This window comes from Fringilla coelebs, assembly GCF_963513975.1.
Source record: "Fringilla coelebs genome assembly, chromosome: 4".
In the NCBI taxonomy this organism is placed as follows: domain Eukaryota; kingdom Metazoa; phylum Chordata; class Aves; order Passeriformes; family Fringillidae; genus Fringilla; species Fringilla coelebs.
In genome coordinates this window covers 56,453,948-56,475,307 of record NC_140032.1, presented here as the reverse complement: position 1 = coordinate 56,475,307, position 21,360 = coordinate 56,453,948, and the positions used below count along the sequence as shown (strand labels likewise).

Here is a 21,360-nt window from a genome sequence, read left to right as displayed (position 1 = left end):
ATAACACTGAGGTCAATCCTACCGATTACAGAAAAAGAACATGCCTGTCATCTGGTTTTGCAATGCTTGGACCTCAGTGCTGAAAATGCTCAGGTACCTACCACCAAGAGGGTGTTATTCAGTAAATTACATTTTCTAGACTAAGGTTACATTTTTATCCTCAAGCTTGTAAATTCTCCTCAAACTGGAGGCTAACAAAGCACTAAAGAAAATTTTAAACAGTGACATCTCAGCATTTCCTCTTCCAGATTTAATAATTAATCAGCTATGCAGTCCTGCATCTGACCTCCTTATGGCCAAGAAGCCTTCCTGATCCAGACTGTCTTTGGCTGTTAAATGATGGCTTTAGCCATATTAGTCACAGAAAAAGGAAAAAAGGAATTATTGTTATTTAGATACTCCACCACTGGGAATACTACCATGAACTCTGAAGACAGGCCATCAAAAATAAAGGTCAGGTCCACTCTGTCCTGACCCTGGTTCCTGGCTGCTTAAGTGAACACACTTCCACCAGTTCATAATAAGATGCAAGAGAAACATTGGTTCCATCTGCAATGCAGCAGACACAACACAGGCAGACTACAGGAAAAAGGGATAAGCAGCAGGAGGGTTTGTGGGACTTTCCCACCCCCAAAACCCCCGATTTTTTCCAAGCTGGAAGAGTTCTCACAAGCTCCCCTGCCTGTATTACCAATTTCCTGCTGCCACAATAAAGCAAATTTCAAACTTTCTAGTAGTTAAAAAATGTACTGGAATTGGCTGACAAGCACTAAGGCATTTAGCTTGCTAACACTGATTTCCTACAGGCCTGACACCCAGCAGAGGCATGGCCAGGTGTGAGGCCATAGCTCCCAATGCCTGGTTGCAGCAGGGCTCGTTTGGGGTTGCTGCATCATCAGACAGCTATGGATGCACCGTGCTAGAGCAAGCACCAAGTCACTTTCGCTGGGTAAGTTCCATTTCAACAACCAAATCATTCTCACATTCCAAATTTAACAGCACTAACCACAGGAGATAAGGCAGAGTGTCCTTAATGCAAAATTAATTCACCAATTTCTTACACAGAATGACACCTATGTCCTGTGAAACAATGGGATGAAAGCTTCACCTTGCAGTCTCTTCCCATGCCATAGGTGGCACACTCCCCACTCCAACCTCCTTCAGTTCAGCTGGCTGACTGGGAGGTTTGTTTGCTAATAAACTACTTCCCAGTGTTTAAACAGCAGATTGTGGGCCTGCCCCTCTTCATTTTGTCCCTACTTTCCTGGGGGTTTAATGAGTGCCACCAGCACCTGCTCTGGTTTTAGATTGTTTTAAGTCACCCGCTGACCTATCACAATTCTTCACTATCAGCCAGAATTATCAGTTGGTAATTCTGTTCAAGTCTCTAGGCAAGAATTCCAAACAATTCTTAGTGATAACTGCTGTTTCAACAACTATCCTGTGCCAGCACAGTTCAAGGCCACAGGAATCTCTAGTGTCTCCAGCCTTCCCTGCTTTAAGGAGGCTTTCTTGGGGCAAAGCAGCTCTACTCTCAGAACAGTGACATGCTTTTTTCTGTTGAGCTGAAATAAAAATGAATTGTGTCCAAGCAATTGCGTCCAAAAATGTCAAAGCAGTAATAATATAAGAGTTAATTCCTCATTGATTCTCATTTCACCTCAATCAGCTCATCCAATTTGTTACTGCATAACTGCATTTACTATAGTATCTTTTTAACATGTGCTGAGTAAAAGAAAGTGCCAAGGGCTCCAAGGAAATGAAAGTTTTGCCTTCCTTGTCCCAGCTGCTCCTGGCTTATTTGCAACTTTCAGTCAAGAGCCTGCTTTATACAAAGTCAGTAGTGCTTCAGCTCCCAGTGAAGTGTTTCAGAGCACCAGCAGCAAGGACTGTCTTCCCCTGGCACTTCTGTGCTGCCACTCTGACATTGGTTCCAACACTTTATTTCCTTTCCTCTCAACAACAGAGCAGCTTGTGCTGTCCCCTCTTGCCTCTGCATTCAGGATGTTCAGATGCAGAATAAAGCCTCAAAGTCCTTCCAACCTTGTCATTAGTCCCACTCTACTTTCAGGAAAAATAAACCACCAGGTACTCAAGGGTAAAAAAGAACTTCCACGTGGTGTGGAGTATGGTTGAAGGGACAGACACAGCTTTTTTACATAGCTGTGAAAGGACAATGATGCCTTGTTAAGCTTCCTTCCTTGGTGGTCCTTAAAGCTAGGCATCACATTTATATTGTTATCAGTACTTGTGGTAATTTCTGCTCAAGGTTCTTTGGGCTGCCATTTTTCTGATAAAGTAGTCAACAACAACACAGTGGAAATCTGTTTCCCCTTTAACTCAGAACAGAGTGAACAACATCTTTTGATCAAAATGAGACTGAAAGTCATCTAAGCACTGTACATTCCCACTTCCCAAAACCTCCAGTGACTGGGCCTGGCACCAGCAGATTTGAAGAAGTGTCTGTGTGTCCCTGACAGCCTGTTCAGTCTGCTCTCTGTTTTCACCAGGCACAAAAGGCGACAGCCAGACAAGTGCATTAAAACTTTAAGCTATCCGAGGGCAGCCAGACAGCAACTTTGTGTACAGACCCCCAAGGGGACTCTTCTTTTGATTTAGCTTCCTAAAAATACCTCTTTAGAGGGGATTGAGGCTTCCAGGGGTTGCTTGTTGCTTTTTTAACCAGTTCTGAAAAGGCTCCCTCATCCATAGGCTTTTGTTGCTTTCAGCAACTTACAGGTCAAAAAGCAGAAGGCGTACTGACAAAAGAAACCTGACCTACATCTTACCTCACTCTGCTGGGTTACATGTTCCTATGCATGCTTATATAAGAAAGAGAAATGGTGCACACCAAAGAAGGTCCAGGAATCACAGTCAGCCTCTGCTGCTGCCTTTTCAGTAGCTTTTCACCCAGCATTGGTGAGTTCCTTTAAAATCTCTCCACCATATTTTCCTCTTTCTGCAAAAAGCAATTAAGGGTATTTTCTGACCTCACAGGGGAGACACAGTATTTCAGTTAATTATAGCTTGTAAAGACTCTAAGAACACCCAGTGAAAGACTTTATAGGAATGTGGAGTGCATCATAAACTCAGAAAATGTACCAGCAGAGACACAAAGGTCATACCTGAAGTATGTCAAATAAGTATCTCGTTTAAAGAAAAAAAGTTTTAATTTAAATAACTACAACATGCTGCCCCACCATACCTTAACTGAGATTTCACAGGACACTCATCAGAAACATAGTCATTTCACATGCTACTTGATGAACTGGAAGGAATCTAAATAGATAAATAAGGTGATTTGCAATCAGTGATAACTGTTAGAAACCACTAACTATAAAAGTTGGTTTATTATTTCTTTTAAAAAGACAGAGTAAGGGCCCACACAAGCAGAAGCAGAAATGGCTCTCACGACTACCTATTGCTATCTTTAAGTAAAAGCCTCCTTTCAGTTTTGGTGTTAAAAGCATAAATCCGCTCCTTTCAGTACAGAAAGCTGCAATGCCTGGGTTCTTACAGGATTGAAGGACAGGATCTCCTGAGCTGCAGGGGAGCAATCAGGCAGACAGGGGCAGGGGGTGTGTGCAAGAGCAGGGGACAGGCTGCTGCTTCTACCACGGCAATCTGCTGGGCTAGCTGCAGATTTTGCCCCCAAGGGATTTCACACTAAAGTAAAATCCCATGCCCCGACTTAACAACATGCCAGCTGCCAGCCAGACCAGCCAGCATCACAAGTCAAGTCACGGACCAGGGCACATACCTCAGAGGCCTTGATGTAATAATTACACAGCAGTGACTGCACCATTGCACAAGCACCCACTGCTGCATCGGTATCCTTCTGCTAAGCAGCAGGATTCAAACACAGTTGGGACCACGACTTGACCACCTTGAGAGAGGGAGGGCTGGCAGGTGAGGATGACTCTCCCAGGGGAACCTGGGCACTGCACAGTTGCACTCTTGCTGGAAAGCTGGCCCACAAAATGCTTTTGACTGTTCACTTAGTTGCCCTTAAGGTTATCAAAAGTGTATACAATTTGTCATGTTCTCTGCCCCAAACCCCACAGCACTTGTTTCTTCCCCCTAAGACTCCTCTCTATTCCACGTGTGAACCTCAGGGTGTTAGGTCAGGTTTTGTAAGGCAGGGAAGGAGTACAGGAGTAAGGCTGATGCACTTGCACAGCTGCCTTTCCTGTTTTGCTTGATGAACATCACACCGTTCAGGGCATTCAAAGTCCTTTATAAAGCAGACAGATCCCACCAGTGGCCTCACATCCTTGTAGGATCAAACAAGGACTGCTTAAGGCAAGAAGTTCTTTGGTGAAGGATCTCAGCATCTTCTTTCTATGGCTCCACTGCTTCCATAAACTTCTGCTGTTAGGCAGCATCCCACCCTTCACCTCTCCCAGCCACAAAGACACCATGTACCAGGGTACCCCAGGGGAAAGACAAAACGAGATCTGCCTTTCCCAGTCTATCTCCTATCTTTTGGAGGCAGAAAAAGGACAAAGATAAGCCCATGTTTCTTTAATCCCCTTAGATGTCAGTACTGAAATGCACTGGTTGTGGCCCAAGACTCCTGCCAGCACTGGTGATCACAGTGTGATCTGGGTAAGGTGTGCACCCTGATTTCTGAAGGAAGAGCATGTGAGGTGCAGTTTCCATAGGCTGCAGAAAGGCAGATGTGATCCAGCACTGTGATTCAGCACTGAGGTTGCTTGCTGGCACTATCTCCTCACCATTAACATCCTGATTCTGAAAAAAAAAAACCCAAACCTAAGCAAACTGTAAGTTTGCTTAAATCTGACCAAGTGACCTTCTATCACTCCGGCGCCTCCTTCTAATGACTGCGAAACCTCCAACCACAGAATTTCTGATTCACTCATATGTGTCCAAAAATCCTACTTACAGGCTTTTGCCAGTGGCAACCAAGATGAAAAAGCTATTTGTGGAAATGAGAAAGACAAGATGATGTGGAAGAGGGAAATATAACAACCAGGGCATAATCTAATTCCACAAGAATGAATTCTACTTTCAAACCTCCTCAAATTAAATTTAAATGAAGAAAGTATTTCCTTAGAACACATTTCTCATTTGAAGCAGCCACAACTCTCCTTATTCTGAATGCCTAAATAAATATATTGCACACACAACTTTTAATAAGGATAGATTTTTCCATTTTATCTTTGACCATTTATTGCAAGCTCCAATTGTACTGCCATCTCTCCCATATTTTAAGTCGCTCTGGGCCTATATCTTACACCTTCAACCTATAATTTTATTAGTTTTCCTGTTAGTAGCACGCAGTAATAGAGATGTCCAAAGCCACTAACCCCCCTTTCATACTGAAACAAAGACCCCAATGGCAGGGGACATGAACAAATGGTGCCAAAATACACTATCTCTTTCCTCTGGTAACACAGCACCATTAATTGGCTCCCTAACCGGCTGAAGTTTAAAATCCACAGACAAGCATGGCGAATTCTTAGTGTTAGAGGAAACATTTTAAAGGTTTGTTCACTTAGTATTGGAAACCTAGTGCTTCCTCATTACAAATCCAACACATTTGCAATGGAGATATCCCAGGGGGAGAATAAAGGAAACCAAATGAAGCCTGAAGCAGACTGCAAACAAGGAAGCTGAAACAACTGCTGGATGTTGTTAGCTCTTCCACACATTTTCAGGAAACACTCATAGACAGCTGAGTATTACCTGTATTTTCCTGCATGAGAATGGTTTAAAGCTTAATCAGGGGACATTTAGACTGGACATTAGTAGGCATTTCTTTACTGAGAGGATGGTTAAACACTAGAATAGACTTCCCAGACACATGGCCGTTGCATATGGACAGAACCCTTATTAAAACACTTTAACTTTTGATCAAGTGAAGTGGTCAGGCAGTTGGACTGAATGAGCATTTACTCCCTTCCAAATGAAAAATTCTCTTCTATTTCTATTTTATTCTAGCCCATCCCATCTCTAAACATATATCCTTACTTTTCACAAATATTCTTTGCTGCTAGTAGCTGCCCCATTTTTATTTATGGCTAAGTGTAAAATGTCAGTTCAGGTATTCTCTGACACCTTTCTCATCCACAGTAACTGGACTTTTTTAGTTTTGTGTACAAGGCTCCCTCTTTACCCTGCTGTCAGATGAGCTGAAAAGCACACTGGTCCCATACCTGAAAAAGGGGAAGGTTTCAGAGCAGGTCTTGTGACAACCTAAATGACCCCAACATGTTCCTGGTCATTTTGAAAGTCTGACACTTCCTTTCATCACTAAATAAATCCCCTGCATTATTCACAAAATCTGTTCCCAAGAGAAGGTTCTAATTGTTCCTCTGCCAGCAAGAATGAATGCTGAGAACTTCCAACTTTTTACATGCATGGCATTAGAACATTTTAGAACTATATCTAGGAAAACGAGGGAGCTGCAGTCTATGGATAATGTTCAGGTTAAGTACTTCAGTAATCTGCCACCATCTGACATTCACAGGCAAAAAAGTCAATGACTTTATTTAATGATTAAAATGAGTTTGGTTTTGTATCAGACTTGGCTTAAGAAGGATGAGCTGGATTCATTACAAAATTATGTTTAATTTATAAGCCACTTCTACTTGAATTAGCTAACAAAGATCAGGGAGAAAAAAATCAAAAAAATCCATAAAACTGTTTTAAAACAGATGAGATAATTGTGACTTACTGTGCTGCATTCAGAGGACATGAGAATGAATCTGACACCTGCTCATCTTTAGCCATAGCTCAGAAACCAATATTTCTCTGACTGGACATTTAAATGATAATGTCAGTCTGGACTTTACAGTTTGCTTTTGAGCTTCATCACTTGGATTTATGGCCTGCAAGAGATATCAGGTGCAGAGCTTATGTGCAATCCATCACTTCCCAACTGGTACAATAAAACCAGAAAGATACTTCAACTCCTTCAAATGAGATTTCTGACCTGTCTCAGAACCTGCACAGACAATGAAGTACAAGTGTAACCCCATTTAGGAGGGAGAAGGCCAGAGGCAGCAGCAGAGCACAGGAAGGGAGCTCTATCCATGAGCAGCTCCAGAATCAGGGTGTTACAACACACCCTGCAGGACCACCTTCTCCTGTGCTCAGGGCAAGATGTGTGACCAGCAGCACAGCATCTCACCCACCCACCTAACTAAAAGGCTTAAGGGTGTGAGGGAAAAGAGGGGTTTTACATCCAAATATTGTGTAAACACATACTCACTTCTTAACAGTTCTCAGAAGCACTGCAACTCCCTTCCCCTTACCTCTCATATTCCCACTACCAAACACCAACTGAACTGCTGCTGCTTCGAGCTGTCCTCAAAGCAGGGTAGTGGACAGCATCTGCAGGCAGCTGAGAAGGACTGCAGTATCCCTGAGCTAAGGGAGTTTGTCTTTTGAGGGCCACGTGTCTTTCCAATACAGAGGAATCAGAGTATCAAAATTAGACAATGCAGTTAGTCACACAGAGTGTCCCCTGTGCCAGGCTGATTGCAGCACGTGCCAGACACAAACTGCACTGCTCACCTAAAAGGTGTCAGGGTTATACTGTGCACAAGTATCCTCTGTGCAAACACAAACACTACGACATGCCAGTGAGTATTTCTAGGAGTGGGCTGCGTGGTACCTGCCCTTTAAAAACTAGGGATAACAGGACTAATAGATGGGAAGACACAGCACTGATTAAGAAATATCCAGTCAGCCTTTCCAGCAGTTTGGTAAAATTTGTGCATTTGATCACCATAAGCAAACACAGAGCTTTCATCTACACTGATGTATACAGCATGTCCCAGAGAAGTGCCCTAACACTAAAACATTTGTCACTGAAGTTTTAATAAAATCTCATCCACCTCTACTTTTTGCCAGAAGAAAACCCAAATAATTCATCTTAATTACTCTGAAAGTATAACAAGCTCTAAACCATGCAGACTCAGTTTACTGAATTCAGGCCATGGAGTAACTGACTTTTCATTCTACTTCCCTTTGTTTTAGTAACTAGTGCCGAAACTGGCAACTAGTGATGAAGGCTATTTCTGGAGGATAAAAATCTGGATTGGCCAGAACCAGTGAGAACAAAACAGGGTATTTGAATTTTTTTTTAGACAAGCCCCAAAACATTAACTATTTCATCTCCCTTGAGCATGACTGATTATTATCTAATTATATGAATTAATTTCATGCACAAGTAAGCCAACACATGCTATAGCTACTCTGCTCACACCATCTGCACTGTTTATATATAGATGCACAGATCTAACAGGAGTACACCAAAACCCCCATTATGGAAGTGCCACTCCACCTGTATTTTCAAATGTACCTTAAGCATAGCTAGGGCAGAGAACGTGACCACAGCAGCAGAGAATAGTTTGGTAATACACATTTCTAGTACACAGCGAAGACTGCTACGGCAGCTCAGCATGCTGAAAGCCTAGCAGGATCTATGAACACAAAGTTCATGGGAATTCCAGCAAGTTTCCCTTCCTTGTTTTTTCTACCAAGTAACTCAAGGGAGGCAGCACATCGAGCTATTTTAAGATAATGGTATCATTAAGGGTGAAACACATGTAGTTATTTTAAAACAAAGCAATGCAGCTAAACTGCATCAACGCTCACTCCAAAGCCTGGATCTGACTCCGAGACAAGGAATTCACAAGCGCTGCACAGCCGAGTTGAACCAAAAGGGTGCAAATGCGAGACAGCAAAGCACTGCCCCGCTCCCCACACGCACAACTTTCCCTGCCGAGCCCCGCCGCCGCTCCAGCGCCGCGACCCCAGCAGGCCGGGATCCTCGTTCTTAAGGCACGCTGGCAGAGGCTGTGACACAGCACCGGCTCTTGGAAGCGGGCAGGAGGCGGGCGGGATGCAGCCGGGATCGGGCGGCCCATCCCGCCGGCAGTGCTGCGGTCCCTGCGGGGCAGGAGCGCCGCGGAGCCTCCCGGCGCTCACCTGGCACCGGCGCCCGCCGGCGGCCGAGCCCGGGCAGCCGCAGCAGCCGCGGCCGGGCGCGCCCTGCCCGGCCCTGGCGCCCGTCCCGCCCGTGACTCCACCGCCCAGGAATGGCGACCACCGCGCCAGGGAGCAGCCCCTGAGCCCCCCGGGACCGACTGCCCGCGCCCGGGACCGACCTGCGGGGAGCGCCGCGGCCGAGGCGGGGTCCGGCGGGCCGGGGGTCAGCGGCGCTGGGGCCGGGGGCCGCTCGCACTCGGACACGGCCCGGGCACCGCCGCAGCCCCTCCGGCCGCTCGAACCGACCCCCGCCGGCCGCGTCCTCTGCCGGCTGCAGCTCCGACTCGTTCCCGGCTACTCACCCAAGCACTGCCACGGCGGGGCTTCCACCAGAGCACGACGCCTTCCGCTCGGGAAACTTATCTCTCTCCGGCTACTGCCATTTGCTAACTTGCCTAAAGATCCTGCAAAATCCCAGAAAAGGCTAGGAAACGAGAGGAGACGACTTAAAAGCTGACGGTCAGGACAGGAATTTATGGAATGAAATCTTTAAGGGCAGGAGCAGATAGAGCCAGCCAGCTAACGCTTTCATGCCCTGACTCTGGCCAGCAGCTTCATTTCGTGGGCAGAGCAAGGCTTAGGAGATGATTTAAAATACCTGCTCCTGGCGTGTTCCTCTGTGCATCCGCCGGAGTCCCCGGCGTAGCCAGCACGCTGCCGTGCCTCGTCCTTCTGCCTTTTCCAGCAGACCCCTCACGATCACGGTGTCACGGTTCCCCAGGCCTTACAATCAAGCAGTTTGTTGTAAGGGAACTAAAAATAGCACTGAATTTTTCACTGGAGCACTTGCTTGAGTGAAGATAGTGCCAGTCAGCCCATGCATTAGTGAGCCTTACAGACCTCTAATACAGCCCAAATCCTCTTGGAAATACGGCCATTGACTTTTTTCAAAAGATTTTTTTTTTTTTTTTTTGAAAGACAGCACAAAATAAATCTTCCTTCTGACCACTAAAAGATGAACTGAGTGGGGTTGTTTTAAGAATATCCTCGGGAAAGAGTGAGTCACTTAAGCTGCTTTTATGATAAAAGATCCCTGGAGGAAGTATATCTCCTTAGTCTCTGAGCCGTTCAGAGATCTGTGTATCCTCCTGCAAATCAAAGTTTCACATTGTTAGGGTTTGTGTTGTTTGTTTGTAATAGTATGAGCACCTGCTTCCACCGAGGAGTTAGGACTAGCATGGGAAACAGAGAAGGATTTTATCCTGGCCAATACCTCAAGAAGATCGCTAACAGAAGCATATGTCCTGCGGGGCACTGAGTAAGGTCTGCAAAAAAGTCTACAAAATGGCCCACAAGGTAAGTTTATGGCACAGGCTGACAAGTCCAGGAAAAAAAAACCTCAGGAAGAATTTTTTTTGCAAAGCTTTTCATTGCTGTGACCTGAAAAAATCACTGAAGACCAAAGTTGCAGAAGATATCATTCAAGACAAAGATGCCAGAGCTGCTGCCAGTATCTGAGCCAGGATGGCAGATGCAGATTTGAATGTCAAACTTCCAGTCTGTGGATACCAGCCCCACACATATTCACAGTGTCACACAAAGAAATGGGAAGGGGCAGGTGATGGCTGGCAGCAGCCACTTGTGGCATTCTAAAAGGCTGGTAAAGCCACAGTGATTCTCCTGGTAGTTGCTCCAGCCATGAAGTGTGCCTGACAACAAGCCAGGATATCTGAACCACAGCAAGTTAAGTCTTATTCAAATACATATATTTCAAAGGAAGATTTTAGGATAGAAGTAAACAATAAAAAGTTGGAGACTTACTGGGAATATCAGAGGAGAGACGCTGGGTTTTGTTTCACTTTTGTATGAAGAAGTTGACTGTCTGTTAATGTAAAGTTGTCTCCCACACTTGTTTCCTCTCATAAGTCTTTGAGCATTCCTTGGATTTTATTTGTTCTGCAGCAGAATTGCAGTATTTTTGCCCTCGTGAAAGGACTGGCAAATTCTTTGTACTCTTTTCTAGTGCTAACCAAACATGCTGGAAGGCATCATATAACATCTATGTGGCAGCAGCAGAGGTAGCCACAAACATAACAGTGTTATGTCTTCATTCCTGCTCCACTCGCCAGCTATTATTTATAGAGAGAAGGAGCATTAACCGAGCACAACGTTCTCACTAATTTAGTCTCACTTCACCATCTGTTACTTCCCATGAGTTGATCCTAATGAGAAACTACTTCAGAACACATTTGAGGACCAGCTGCACCCAGTGAAGTCACCATAGGAGAGAAATATTCCCCTCCTAATACATCATATTCCAATGTTACAAAGCAGCTCCTTCCCTACCAAAATCCATGGGAACACTGCTGTTAATATGAACACAGCCCTAAGTCACAGCCTCTTGCAGTCATGTTGAGCAAGTATCACACTCAATATTGTTTTCCTGAATAAGTCACAATTCTACCCAGTTGGAAGGGCAATGAGAGAGTTACAGACATCACCCGTCCCCCAGGTCTTAGCAGCCTGCTTTCTGGAGCTGCTTCTCCTCCAGTGAGTTCATGGAATGATCACAGAAATTGGAATCTCCCCAGGAATAACATGTGACCATTACCCCTCACCTTTTCCATGCAACTCCTTGTAAAAAAAAGTCTCCATCTTTATAGGCACCCTTTAAATACTGGAACATGGTGATATAAGGCCTCCCTTAAGCCTTTCTTTTCTCAGTGCTGAACAAACCCATCTCTCTCAGCCCTTCCTCATATGGCAGCGTTCCCAGGCCTTCGATCATCTTTGTGGACCTTCTCCGGACCCCCTCCAGCTTGTCTACATACTTTTGTAATTGTGGGGACCAAAACTGAACACAGTATTCCAGGTGTGGCCTGACAAGCAGTGAGTAGAACTGGATAATGATCCTTTGTCTCTGCTGGTGGTGCCCTTGTTGGTGCATCCCACCATCCCATTGGATGTCTCCCACAGCAGCACTGTTTGCTCATACTGAGCTTGTTGCCCCTTGGGCCCTTTCCACAGAGCTGCTTCCCACCAGGCAGATCACGCACAGCCTGTGCTGCACCCCTGGATTATGTTTTTTCCAAGGTGCAAGACCTTACACTTGGCCTTGTTGAGCTTCATAAGGTTTCAGGCAGCCTTTCAGGCAGAGTTTCAGGCACTCTTCCAGCCTATCTAGGTCTTCCCCTTCCACAAGGTGGGTCTCCCTTCTCAAGTGTCCCCTTCCCCACTTGGTTTGAATCATTGGCAAACCTCACCGGGTGCACTTGGTCTCATCACACCAATCCCTTGTCAGGATATTAAACAGTTTTGGGCCCAATATCGATCCCTGCTGGACCCCACTTGTGACAGGTCACCAACCTGAAGAGGAGCTGTTTACCGGCATGTCCTGGGTGCTTCCTGCCAGCCAGTTCCCCACCCACTGCAAGCACCACTTGTCTAGATCATAATGTGTCTGTTTGTCCAGGAGGAGGAGGCTGTGGGAAACCATATGGAAATCCCTGCAGAAATCCAGGTAAACAGTGTTCAACCAACCGCCCCACTTGGATCGAGCAGTTCCTTTGCCATACAAGGTGATCAGCTGTAGGGGGATAAAATGTAAGAAATTAAAGGTACTATAGAAAGCAATCTTACCCCTAAGGAGTTGCAGCTGAGCCAATTATTTGAGATTAGGAGGAGCCCTAACTCTAACACGCCACAGCTGTAGCCAATAAGAAAAGGAGTGCTATAAAAGAGTGGATTGTGTGGTTGAGGGGGAACTGGAGTCAGTTGGCTACTGCAAGAAGAAAGAGTCAGTGCTTAGAGGAGCTGCCTACGAGAAACATTATGGAAGTACAAAACTCTAGCAATATGGAACCTTTGCGATATAATAACAACAATCAGCTCTGTCAAGCACAATTTCCCCTTGGTGAATCCATCCTGGCTTTTCCCAATCCCCTGCTTCATGTATCTTGTGATAGATAGCTCCTAGGAAGATTCCTTTGGTAACTTTCCCAGGAACTGAAGGGCCTGTGTCACTGATGGACCTGTCATCTCCTAGATCCTCTGTTAAGCCCTTCTCATATATCTGGGTGAGTTTAGCCTTCTTGTAGCCTTCTCTGATGTCCCCTGATCTCAAAGATTAGGGAGAGCAGACTCACAATGAAACCATCCAGCTCTCTCTACACCCTCAAATTGATATTGTCAAGGCCCATTGATCTGTGGTTTCAAGCTCCTGAAACAGTTCACACACCAACTCTTCTTTCCCCCAGAGTGGTGGGTTTGTGTTTGCACCAATCTGGATTGTTCCCAAAGCCTAGGACCCAGCAGTGCTGGTGAGATGGAGGTGAAGAGAGTGTTGAGAATTCTTCAGAGTTGTTGGTGACTAATTCACCTCTCCTGTTTAACAGCAAGCCAGTGATGCATGTATTCAACAGTCAGCCACTCTCCAAAGAGTCAGATGTTGGCTGACACCATGCATGGAAAGATGAGTGGAAATACTGGACCACAGCTGCCAAGATTTAGAGTTCACTACTGAACTCACGACGAGATTGCTACTGCCAAGGCCCTGCAGACAGCTGAACCACATCACAGCAAGTATGCACCATTTTCCATTTGAACTGCTGAGGTTAAACCTCTCTGTCCTCCTGAGAAAATGACTTCTGAACATCCACCTAAATCATATGGTGGTCCCATATAGTGGTGGGAGACACAACAAGATCAGTTTGGTTGGAAGCCAACCTGTAAGACTGCTGCATATTTTGGTCAAAAGCACATGAGCAAGAATGATGCCCTGGAAAACAGTGGTTGTTTTTTAACTGTTTGAGACAAAATTCCAAGGCTTTGTGCTGTAGGATTCCTTATTACAAATCAGGTTTAGCCTTAATCCTCTCTGTTGCTGTCCCTAACTGAATGAGCTGGGCTTGGGAGTGCACTGAAGAAACCCAGGAAAAAGTTGTGCCACAAGCCTGCAGCGTCCCTGGGTCCACTTGCTCTCCCCAGGGCTCAGAGGAGCAGAGTCTGAATGCAAGTTACCACTGCCTAGATAAGTCACTGCTCCAAGTCAAAATTATGCTAGCAATAGCCTCCTGCCTTCCCTACAGTTCATAAAAAAGGCAAAAAATCTCCTTTGGTTGCCTTTGTTGCCTCACAATTCTGTTCTCCGTGGCACCAGGGAATATTTAGAACAGTATTTTGTAAACAGCACGTGTTCCAGTGGCTGGCGCAGCACTGGCCACAGCACTGTGGGGCTGCGTTCCTCACATTTTTGGACACTGGTGGACACCAGGGCTGGCTGGGCAGGGAGCAGCTGTGTGTGTAGGTGGGCAGGGAACAAGGGGAGGGACAGCAAGATGGGAAACGCAGCAACTTTGCAGCCTGCAAATGTCATGGTCCTGACTGCAGCTCTCTGAATCCAGACTGTTCAACAAGTTTTCCTTTCGTGCCAGCTGGCTGAGGTGAGGGAAGCTGTTTTGCCAGACATTTTACTTTCTTCCCAAGTACCATGAGGAGCAATAAATTAAATTTCTTAACTGACGAAACCAACTGCTTAGTGATTTCTGCTCTGCCTCTAAGGTTTGAGCTCTGCCACTTCAAGTATCCACTTCACATCCCACTGAAAAGATTCTTCCTTATTCCTGGAGAGACTGCAACTTTCACACTGGGATAATTTTTAATACTTCATGTGACTTCAGAACAAAATCCTTTCCTTCACAGTGTGCGCTTAAATGGGATTTGAGCCTCTACTTCTCTTCATTTTTAGTACTTTATTGGCAGGAACGTTTTCAGAGGTGCCAGCTGGGCTACACCCATGCAAAATGGGAGTAACACCCAGAAATGTGAATTAAGGATCACATGCTGATTTAAATTGAGCATATCCCTTGTGTTTTATGGCATGTGTTTAACAATATGACCACAAATATATTAAAGAAGGAGGTATGGAGGAAGACAGCTATGCAGCGTAGGTACGTGCAGAACACTACAAGGGGAATCTTTGAAGTACCCATAAATCTCCAACTGCTTAGGGAATTCAGTGTGACAAGAACACTTGGGGTTCTTTGTTGTAAGTGCCTAGAATATGTGAGGATGTCCAGATTTCTATCTGCCCTTCACTTTATCAGCAAGTCTCTTGCTGTCAATAAAATAATCTCTGCTGAAAGCAAAGCTGTCAGCTTGTCCCTCAGCATTACTAAAGGCAGCATTACAGCAATAGGCATTACCAGACAGCCCTAGGAGAAGCTGAACTGTCCTTTCAGTTGCTCTGCTGGATAAAATTGCTGTACACATTTCATAGACAGGTGAAAAGTCAGTCACACACACAACCGTAACAGCAAAGAGGATGTTACAATCACAGAAATTATTTCCTCTGTGATACAGATGCAGCATCTGGTTTTGCATATCCCAGCACAAGAATAAATCTTCCAGAGTGCTTTCCTCCATTTCCTTCCAACTTCACTGCAGTCCAAATACAGTTCAGCTGATATGTAAGAAATTAGTCTTTCTCCATATGTTTGTGTATTTGGGCTTGGAATTGGTTATATTCGTGCAGCCCTCCAGAATGCCCAAATAACCCTGAATATCATGCTGAGATCTTCTCATGGAAGCTTCTGTCAGCTGTACCATGCAAAGGGCTCTCAGCTGCACACTACTTAACGTGCCCAATTACATTTTTGGCTGCTGTTGTGCCTTGCAGCTTAGAGAAACCCTCTTCAAGAGCGAGGTCACAAGAAGAAATTGCCAGAATATGCTATTTTTCAAAGAACCTATTCCTAAGGGGAATGGCAGATAGGAGAAACATTATAGCAGGTCTGGCAGAAAACATCAGAAAAAAAAATTACTGTGAAATTGTAATCCATAAGGACAGCATATTTTCTATCTTCCCCTTAAATCTGGTTGTTACATTTGGAATGAACAGGTTCATAAACACAGATGCATCCACAAATTGCCCTTCAGATATTAACTCCCTTTCAGTTTTGATGCTGGAAAAGTATGGTGTTTGTGTGATGCATCTGTCTACTTTACATAAGCAAACACCAGCTGTTATTTCCTTGGTTTACGAAAAGAAGGAGTAAATAAAAATTTATTAATTAAACATGGAATTCAGAAAGCTCAGATGTGGATTCAAGACTTATTACACAATCATATCAACTTTCAGTCAAGGAGAGCACATGGGACCTGTGTCTCCCTCTGTATCACAGTGAAATGCTGGTGGATAGCAACATCTTGGCTTCAAATCCACAAAGGAAGTAAAAAAATAAGCAGTGGTTCTGAAGGTGAACAGGGTTTTGAGGTTTCACTATGGCAAACAACCCTCCATGTAAGCCAGAAAAGCACATTATTTGTCTTACATGGCAAACAAAACTTCTCAAACTCTTAGCCTTTGAGAACCAGACAGCACATCCTCTGGGTTTGCTTCCCAGCAATTTTTCCAACAGCTCAGTGACACATGCACCAGGGAGGTATAGTTCATCTGCAGCATCAGTTATGAATCCAGCTCTTAAAAGCTGCTCCCTCCTGGGGCATCAGTTCAAACACAGCCCTAGTCTGAGATGATTGAAACTTGCCATAGCCTGACACCTGTAAATCAGCTCCAATGAAATGAGACTCTGCCTTCACTCCCATGGCTGCTGGAGAAGCATCCCAATAAAAATCACCGTAATCAGTAGCACCTCTGATATCAAGCTCAGTAAAAGAGGCTTTGTCTTTATAGATCATCTGTGAGACCTTCAAAGATCCTACAAAAAAACTGACTTACAGCTATAATTTATGAAATAATACACAAATCACACATATGGACTCCAGTAGTTTTCCTAGGTTACAACATCAATTTCATGAGAGACCTGTCTTATCCTGTGTAATGTGGACTCTGTCAGGAGATCCCTGATCCTTTCCATAAGTTTATGTTTATTCCAAAGGTCCTGCAAGAGGATAACAAGGACAGGGCAAGAATTAGCTATGCACCACCATTTCACAACTCACACACAGAGGTGCACATCAGCTACACAGTTGGCAGCTAGGATCAGTATATAATTCCAGTAACACAGACTCAACAGCAAGCTGGAAGGTAAAGATAAGTGTCTGTGCTTTCCATTGCTTTAACTCTGAGAAAGGGTCAAGGGAAAACACAGGAAGAAGGCAGAAATCTTGCTTCTGTCCACAAACTCTTTTGTGCAGTTCATAAGCTGAGACAAAAGAGTAGCGAAAACTCATTTTCCATATCCCACGTAAGTAAGTCCTAAAATAATACATGTCTACTAGGTATAACTGTTGTCTTCCAGGGACCAAGACAAGAGAATAGTTTTTCTTATGGCTAATGATAAAATATATTTGAGAAGGCAGTTACATAAACATATTATTCCTCTAGGCTGCACTAAGCAAGTAAGTATCTCTATCCCTTTTCACAAACAGCAAAATGAATGTATCATAGAACCACAGAATGGTTTGGAAGGGAGCTTAAAGATCATCTAGTTCTAATTCCCCTGGGCAGAGACACCTTTCGCGAGGCCACGCAGCTCAGAGTGCCCCTGGACTTGCTCCTGTGCTGAGGACTAAAGAGCTGAATATGTAATTGTGAAGTATCTAAAACAGACCTGAGAGAGGCAGCTCCAGGAACAGAAATATAGTGTATTTGTTCCTTGTTTGTTGCCACTGCTCCCTCCATCACTAACAAGGCTAAAAATAAATTATGGATTTCCTTTGCCCAGGGTAGAGCTGTCCTCAGCAGATGCCCCCGTTCTGAAGTGAGAACAGGGTACAGCCATGAGCTTATTTCCAATTTGGCTTGCTCAGCTGAGTATGGAGTGGGCATCCCTGAGGAATCCTGGAATCTACCACTCCACACAGCCTCCTACATGAGCAACCCATTTTTGCTGGCTGTTGGAGCTGAGCTGCACAACTTTTGGCAGCTACTAAAAAACCCTTAATTTCTTGGTCAGTCCAGGCTAGAGAAGAAACAAGTCATGAGTCTCTTCCAAAGGGCAGGATCAAAACGTGCTGAGAGCAGAGCCCTGTCAGAAAACATCTAGGCTTGCTGCCAGCACTTCATGAAGGATCTATATTACACCCAAACAGAGGCTTGGGGATAGATTCACTGCTCCAGTGATATTTATGAGCTTCTTGCTTTGACAGGCCTCATTAGAGCATTCCCCCATGCCGTGCTCCCCTGACCTGTGCAGCAGGTTCACTGCAATCCTGATGGCTGTGGAACACAAGATGCAGTTTTGCCTCATCCTCTGAGAAACAAAAACATGATTTCTGAGACTGTAATCACTACCCTTATACCAATCCAATATAGTTCCATGGTCTTACACTGTTTAGATGATCTTTTCCTATACTTCCTACAATTTCACACTTTTCAAAGGAGATGAAGCACAGTTGGTTTTCCCTTTAGAAACACATCATCCTTCAGGAGAACTAAAGAATTAAACACCCTGACCTGTACTACATCCTAAATGCATCTGTGTCAATTACAAGCATGTTGGGAACTCTGAGGAACTAAGCCAAATCAACCCCAGCTCTGAAAAGCAGGACCCTTCTCCACAACTGAAACACATGCACACAGAAAATCCACAAGCCTTAGCACAGGTGTTATATATGCATCTATATACTACACACTACCACAGCAGGAGTCACAACTGTTCAGTAACATTTGGAAGCAGCCAGTACTATTTACTGAAGGATAAATAACCAAAATGTTTCCAACCAGTCCAGTTGCAGAGCAGCAACCTTCAGACACAGTGTGACACACAGGATATGTGATGTTCTGCAAAAATCCTTTAAATAACTTCAAGTGGAGTGAGAGGACTTCAAAAGCATACAGGAATTTCTCAATACTACAAATGCAGCATGTTCCAAACTGCAGATGTGTATTCACTATCAGAAACATAAATATCCATATTTTGTGTTTTCTTCTCCCTGTTCCTTGGCTTTATACCTACATCTGGTAGCAGGACTCCTTTGTTTGATGCCTGTATTGATTTCTCTTTAAAGCCCATCCAGACAAAATGTGTACACAGGCATGGTATTACAGCCAGACTAACAGCACTTGCAAACGTCCTTCCCCATACTAAATGAGCTACAATCTGACATCATCAGGATTTGCAAACACACCTGTCTTAGCTGACATGCTTCCTTCAAACAGTGATTACACAAAAATGGGGATGAAAAGTGCAAGTCATGGGCATCTGTCAGGAAGCTTGCTGTCTCTTGGATAAAAGGTGGCTTAACTGGTCAAAGACAACCCTGCATCTTGTACTCCGAAGAAACCAGATAAATAAAAACTAAAATACAAGTTATAAAGTTTTTCAAGTGTCATTATCATGGAAGAGGGAGAATCTAAGCTGCTTCCCTGCACTCTATCCAGACCACTAGATTTTATCCATAGCCTCCCATGCAGTTGTTCAGACATTAAAACCTCTTCAAGTCCTGACAAATCCTTTCCTTTAGGTTCCTGAAACACTGGAGACAGCATCCTGCAGCTAAAAAGGCAGAAAAGCAGCATTTAGCAGCAGTATTTTTAGCATCGGCTCATATGCTAGAGCAGAAAGATTATCTCACTCAGAGATGAGAGTATTGGCAGACAGGTAAGTATTCACCTGAACTCCAACAAGTTCATCTGCTCACCAGATACTCAGTTTTGTACAAAGGGAAGCCCAGTTGAAGTAACACGCTCCACCTGCCACTTCAGCAGAAACCAGCTGCTGCATGAAAAACTTAGATGAGCACGTTTCAAAAGCTTAAAGAAAATTGATTCTGGATTAAAATTATCAACTGATTTCCCTCTTGGCCTTCCTGGGAATTGAACCTGTCTACACAATTAAGCTGTATAAAGATTTTCTCTGAAGCTGTAAAAGCCTTTTATTTATAACAGCATCTCATCATAATAAACACCCTGCTCCAATCTATTACAAGTTGAAGGGATGACAAATACTACAGTGTAAGCTGAATACACTCAGCACATTAGGCATCTAAAGCACTGCAAAATTTTACTTATCAATTTCCACCTTAATTAAGAGCAATCTTCTCTTGAACTGACTACTTTGTACGAAGCCAGCAACACACTGCCAGCAGGGAATGAATCTATGAATAGTGTGGGGGTTTTAAGGCCCATCCTAAAGGTTTCTTAATCTGTAACCCATCCTATCTATTGACTGAAATTTAGTTATAATAAATAAGTAACTTTTATGCTCTTATTATCTGAAATCTACAGTTGGAGCCAGGACGAGGTAGCAACATGCTAATAAAACCAGACCTAACTGCAAAACCAAAACTGCAAAACAAAAGTTATGCAGGTCAGAAGTGAGGTGCTGCAATACACATGTTGTTACACATACTTAGAGCCTGACACCTTGCCTTAGGAACCGCAGAGCTCTAAGGTCAGTGTATCTTCCTGAAAATAACTGGGGCAGTGCTGAAATATACCCTAAATCTAAGAAGCTGCAGAGAGAATTGCAAATATAACCCACCCAGATGGCACAACGTTATCAAAGTTTAACATGTCAATCTACTCATTTAATTAAAGCCCTTTCATCTCCATGGCTAATGGCAGGTCTGTACAGCAGAAATGGCACCAGAACAGATGTTAGCAAATTTGTCAAAGCTGTAGGATGATTGCTCTGGCTTTAGTGTCTTTTGGAGGACTACTCTATTTACATTCCTACTGATCTCTCATGTCAAATCTGGTAAATATTACTTCTCCTTTGGCTGCTCTGCAGGAAGGCATAAGCCAAGTTTCTTGGGTCAAGTCATCTGCTTTGGGAAAATACCATATAATTACAGGCCTTTTTTAAAATTTCAGGGGGAAAACCTTTATATCATAGAAAGCATGCCTTAATTCGAAGTAGGCTTCCCTCCATATTTTCTTCTGTCTTATCTGTTCAGGATTTCCTTGACAAACCACAGTTGTGAATTAAGACAGGAAAAACGTACTTGGAGAACAGCTTGGCCACTCAAGGGAAGTCCTGTATCACAATCCACATTTTGGTGGCATCAAGAGTGGCGTGGTCAAAGTTAAACCTGCAGGTGTGCAGAAGAGTCTCACCATGCATGCTGGCATCCAACCAGAGGCACAGCCCATGGGTGATCCACCTGCACTGTGCAGAGCACATCTGGACAAGGAAGGGCAGAGGAACCAGCAAGCCTTTGCCCCAGGCACTGAACCACATTAATGAAACTGTGAAAGGCTTGCATTACAAAAAGCAATCCAGTTACCAGTGAAGGCAAAGTAATTGCCCGCAATGTCAAAGGGAGGGCGAAGCTGTTTAAAGCAAATGTGACCCTACATTCTGTTTATGGAGCAGGTCATCTGAATGATGTAAGAAAATAGTACATTTTGATGGGGTAATAGTTTCTTTTCCAGTTAGGGAAGTTACACTTCCAAAGGCTATAATATGCAATATATCAGAGTGAACAGTTTTA

The 21,360-nt window shown here is 44.2% G+C and overlaps 1 protein-coding gene across 4 annotated transcripts in view; it reads right to left on the bottom strand.

Annotated features, from left to right (window-relative positions):
• ARHGAP24 (Rho GTPase activating protein 24) overlaps window positions 1-21,360 on the bottom strand; it is a 184,497-nt gene that overhangs the window by 61,858 nt on the left and 101,279 nt on the right. Inside the window, exons 1-2 of one of the 4 annotated variants that reach the window (XM_084204113.1) lie at window positions 9,620-9,710; window positions 9,324-9,425 (exon numbers count right to left, since the gene is read on the bottom strand). The exons of 1 other annotated variant lie outside the window; for it this stretch is intronic. The gene's annotated coding sequence lies outside the window, so the exon portion shown is untranslated. Of the gene's footprint in view, window positions 1-9,140; window positions 9,193-9,323; window positions 9,426-9,619; window positions 9,741-21,360 lie in introns of those variants that run through there. 2 more of the 4 variants (XM_084204111.1, XM_084204112.1) reach the window with 2 other exon arrangements.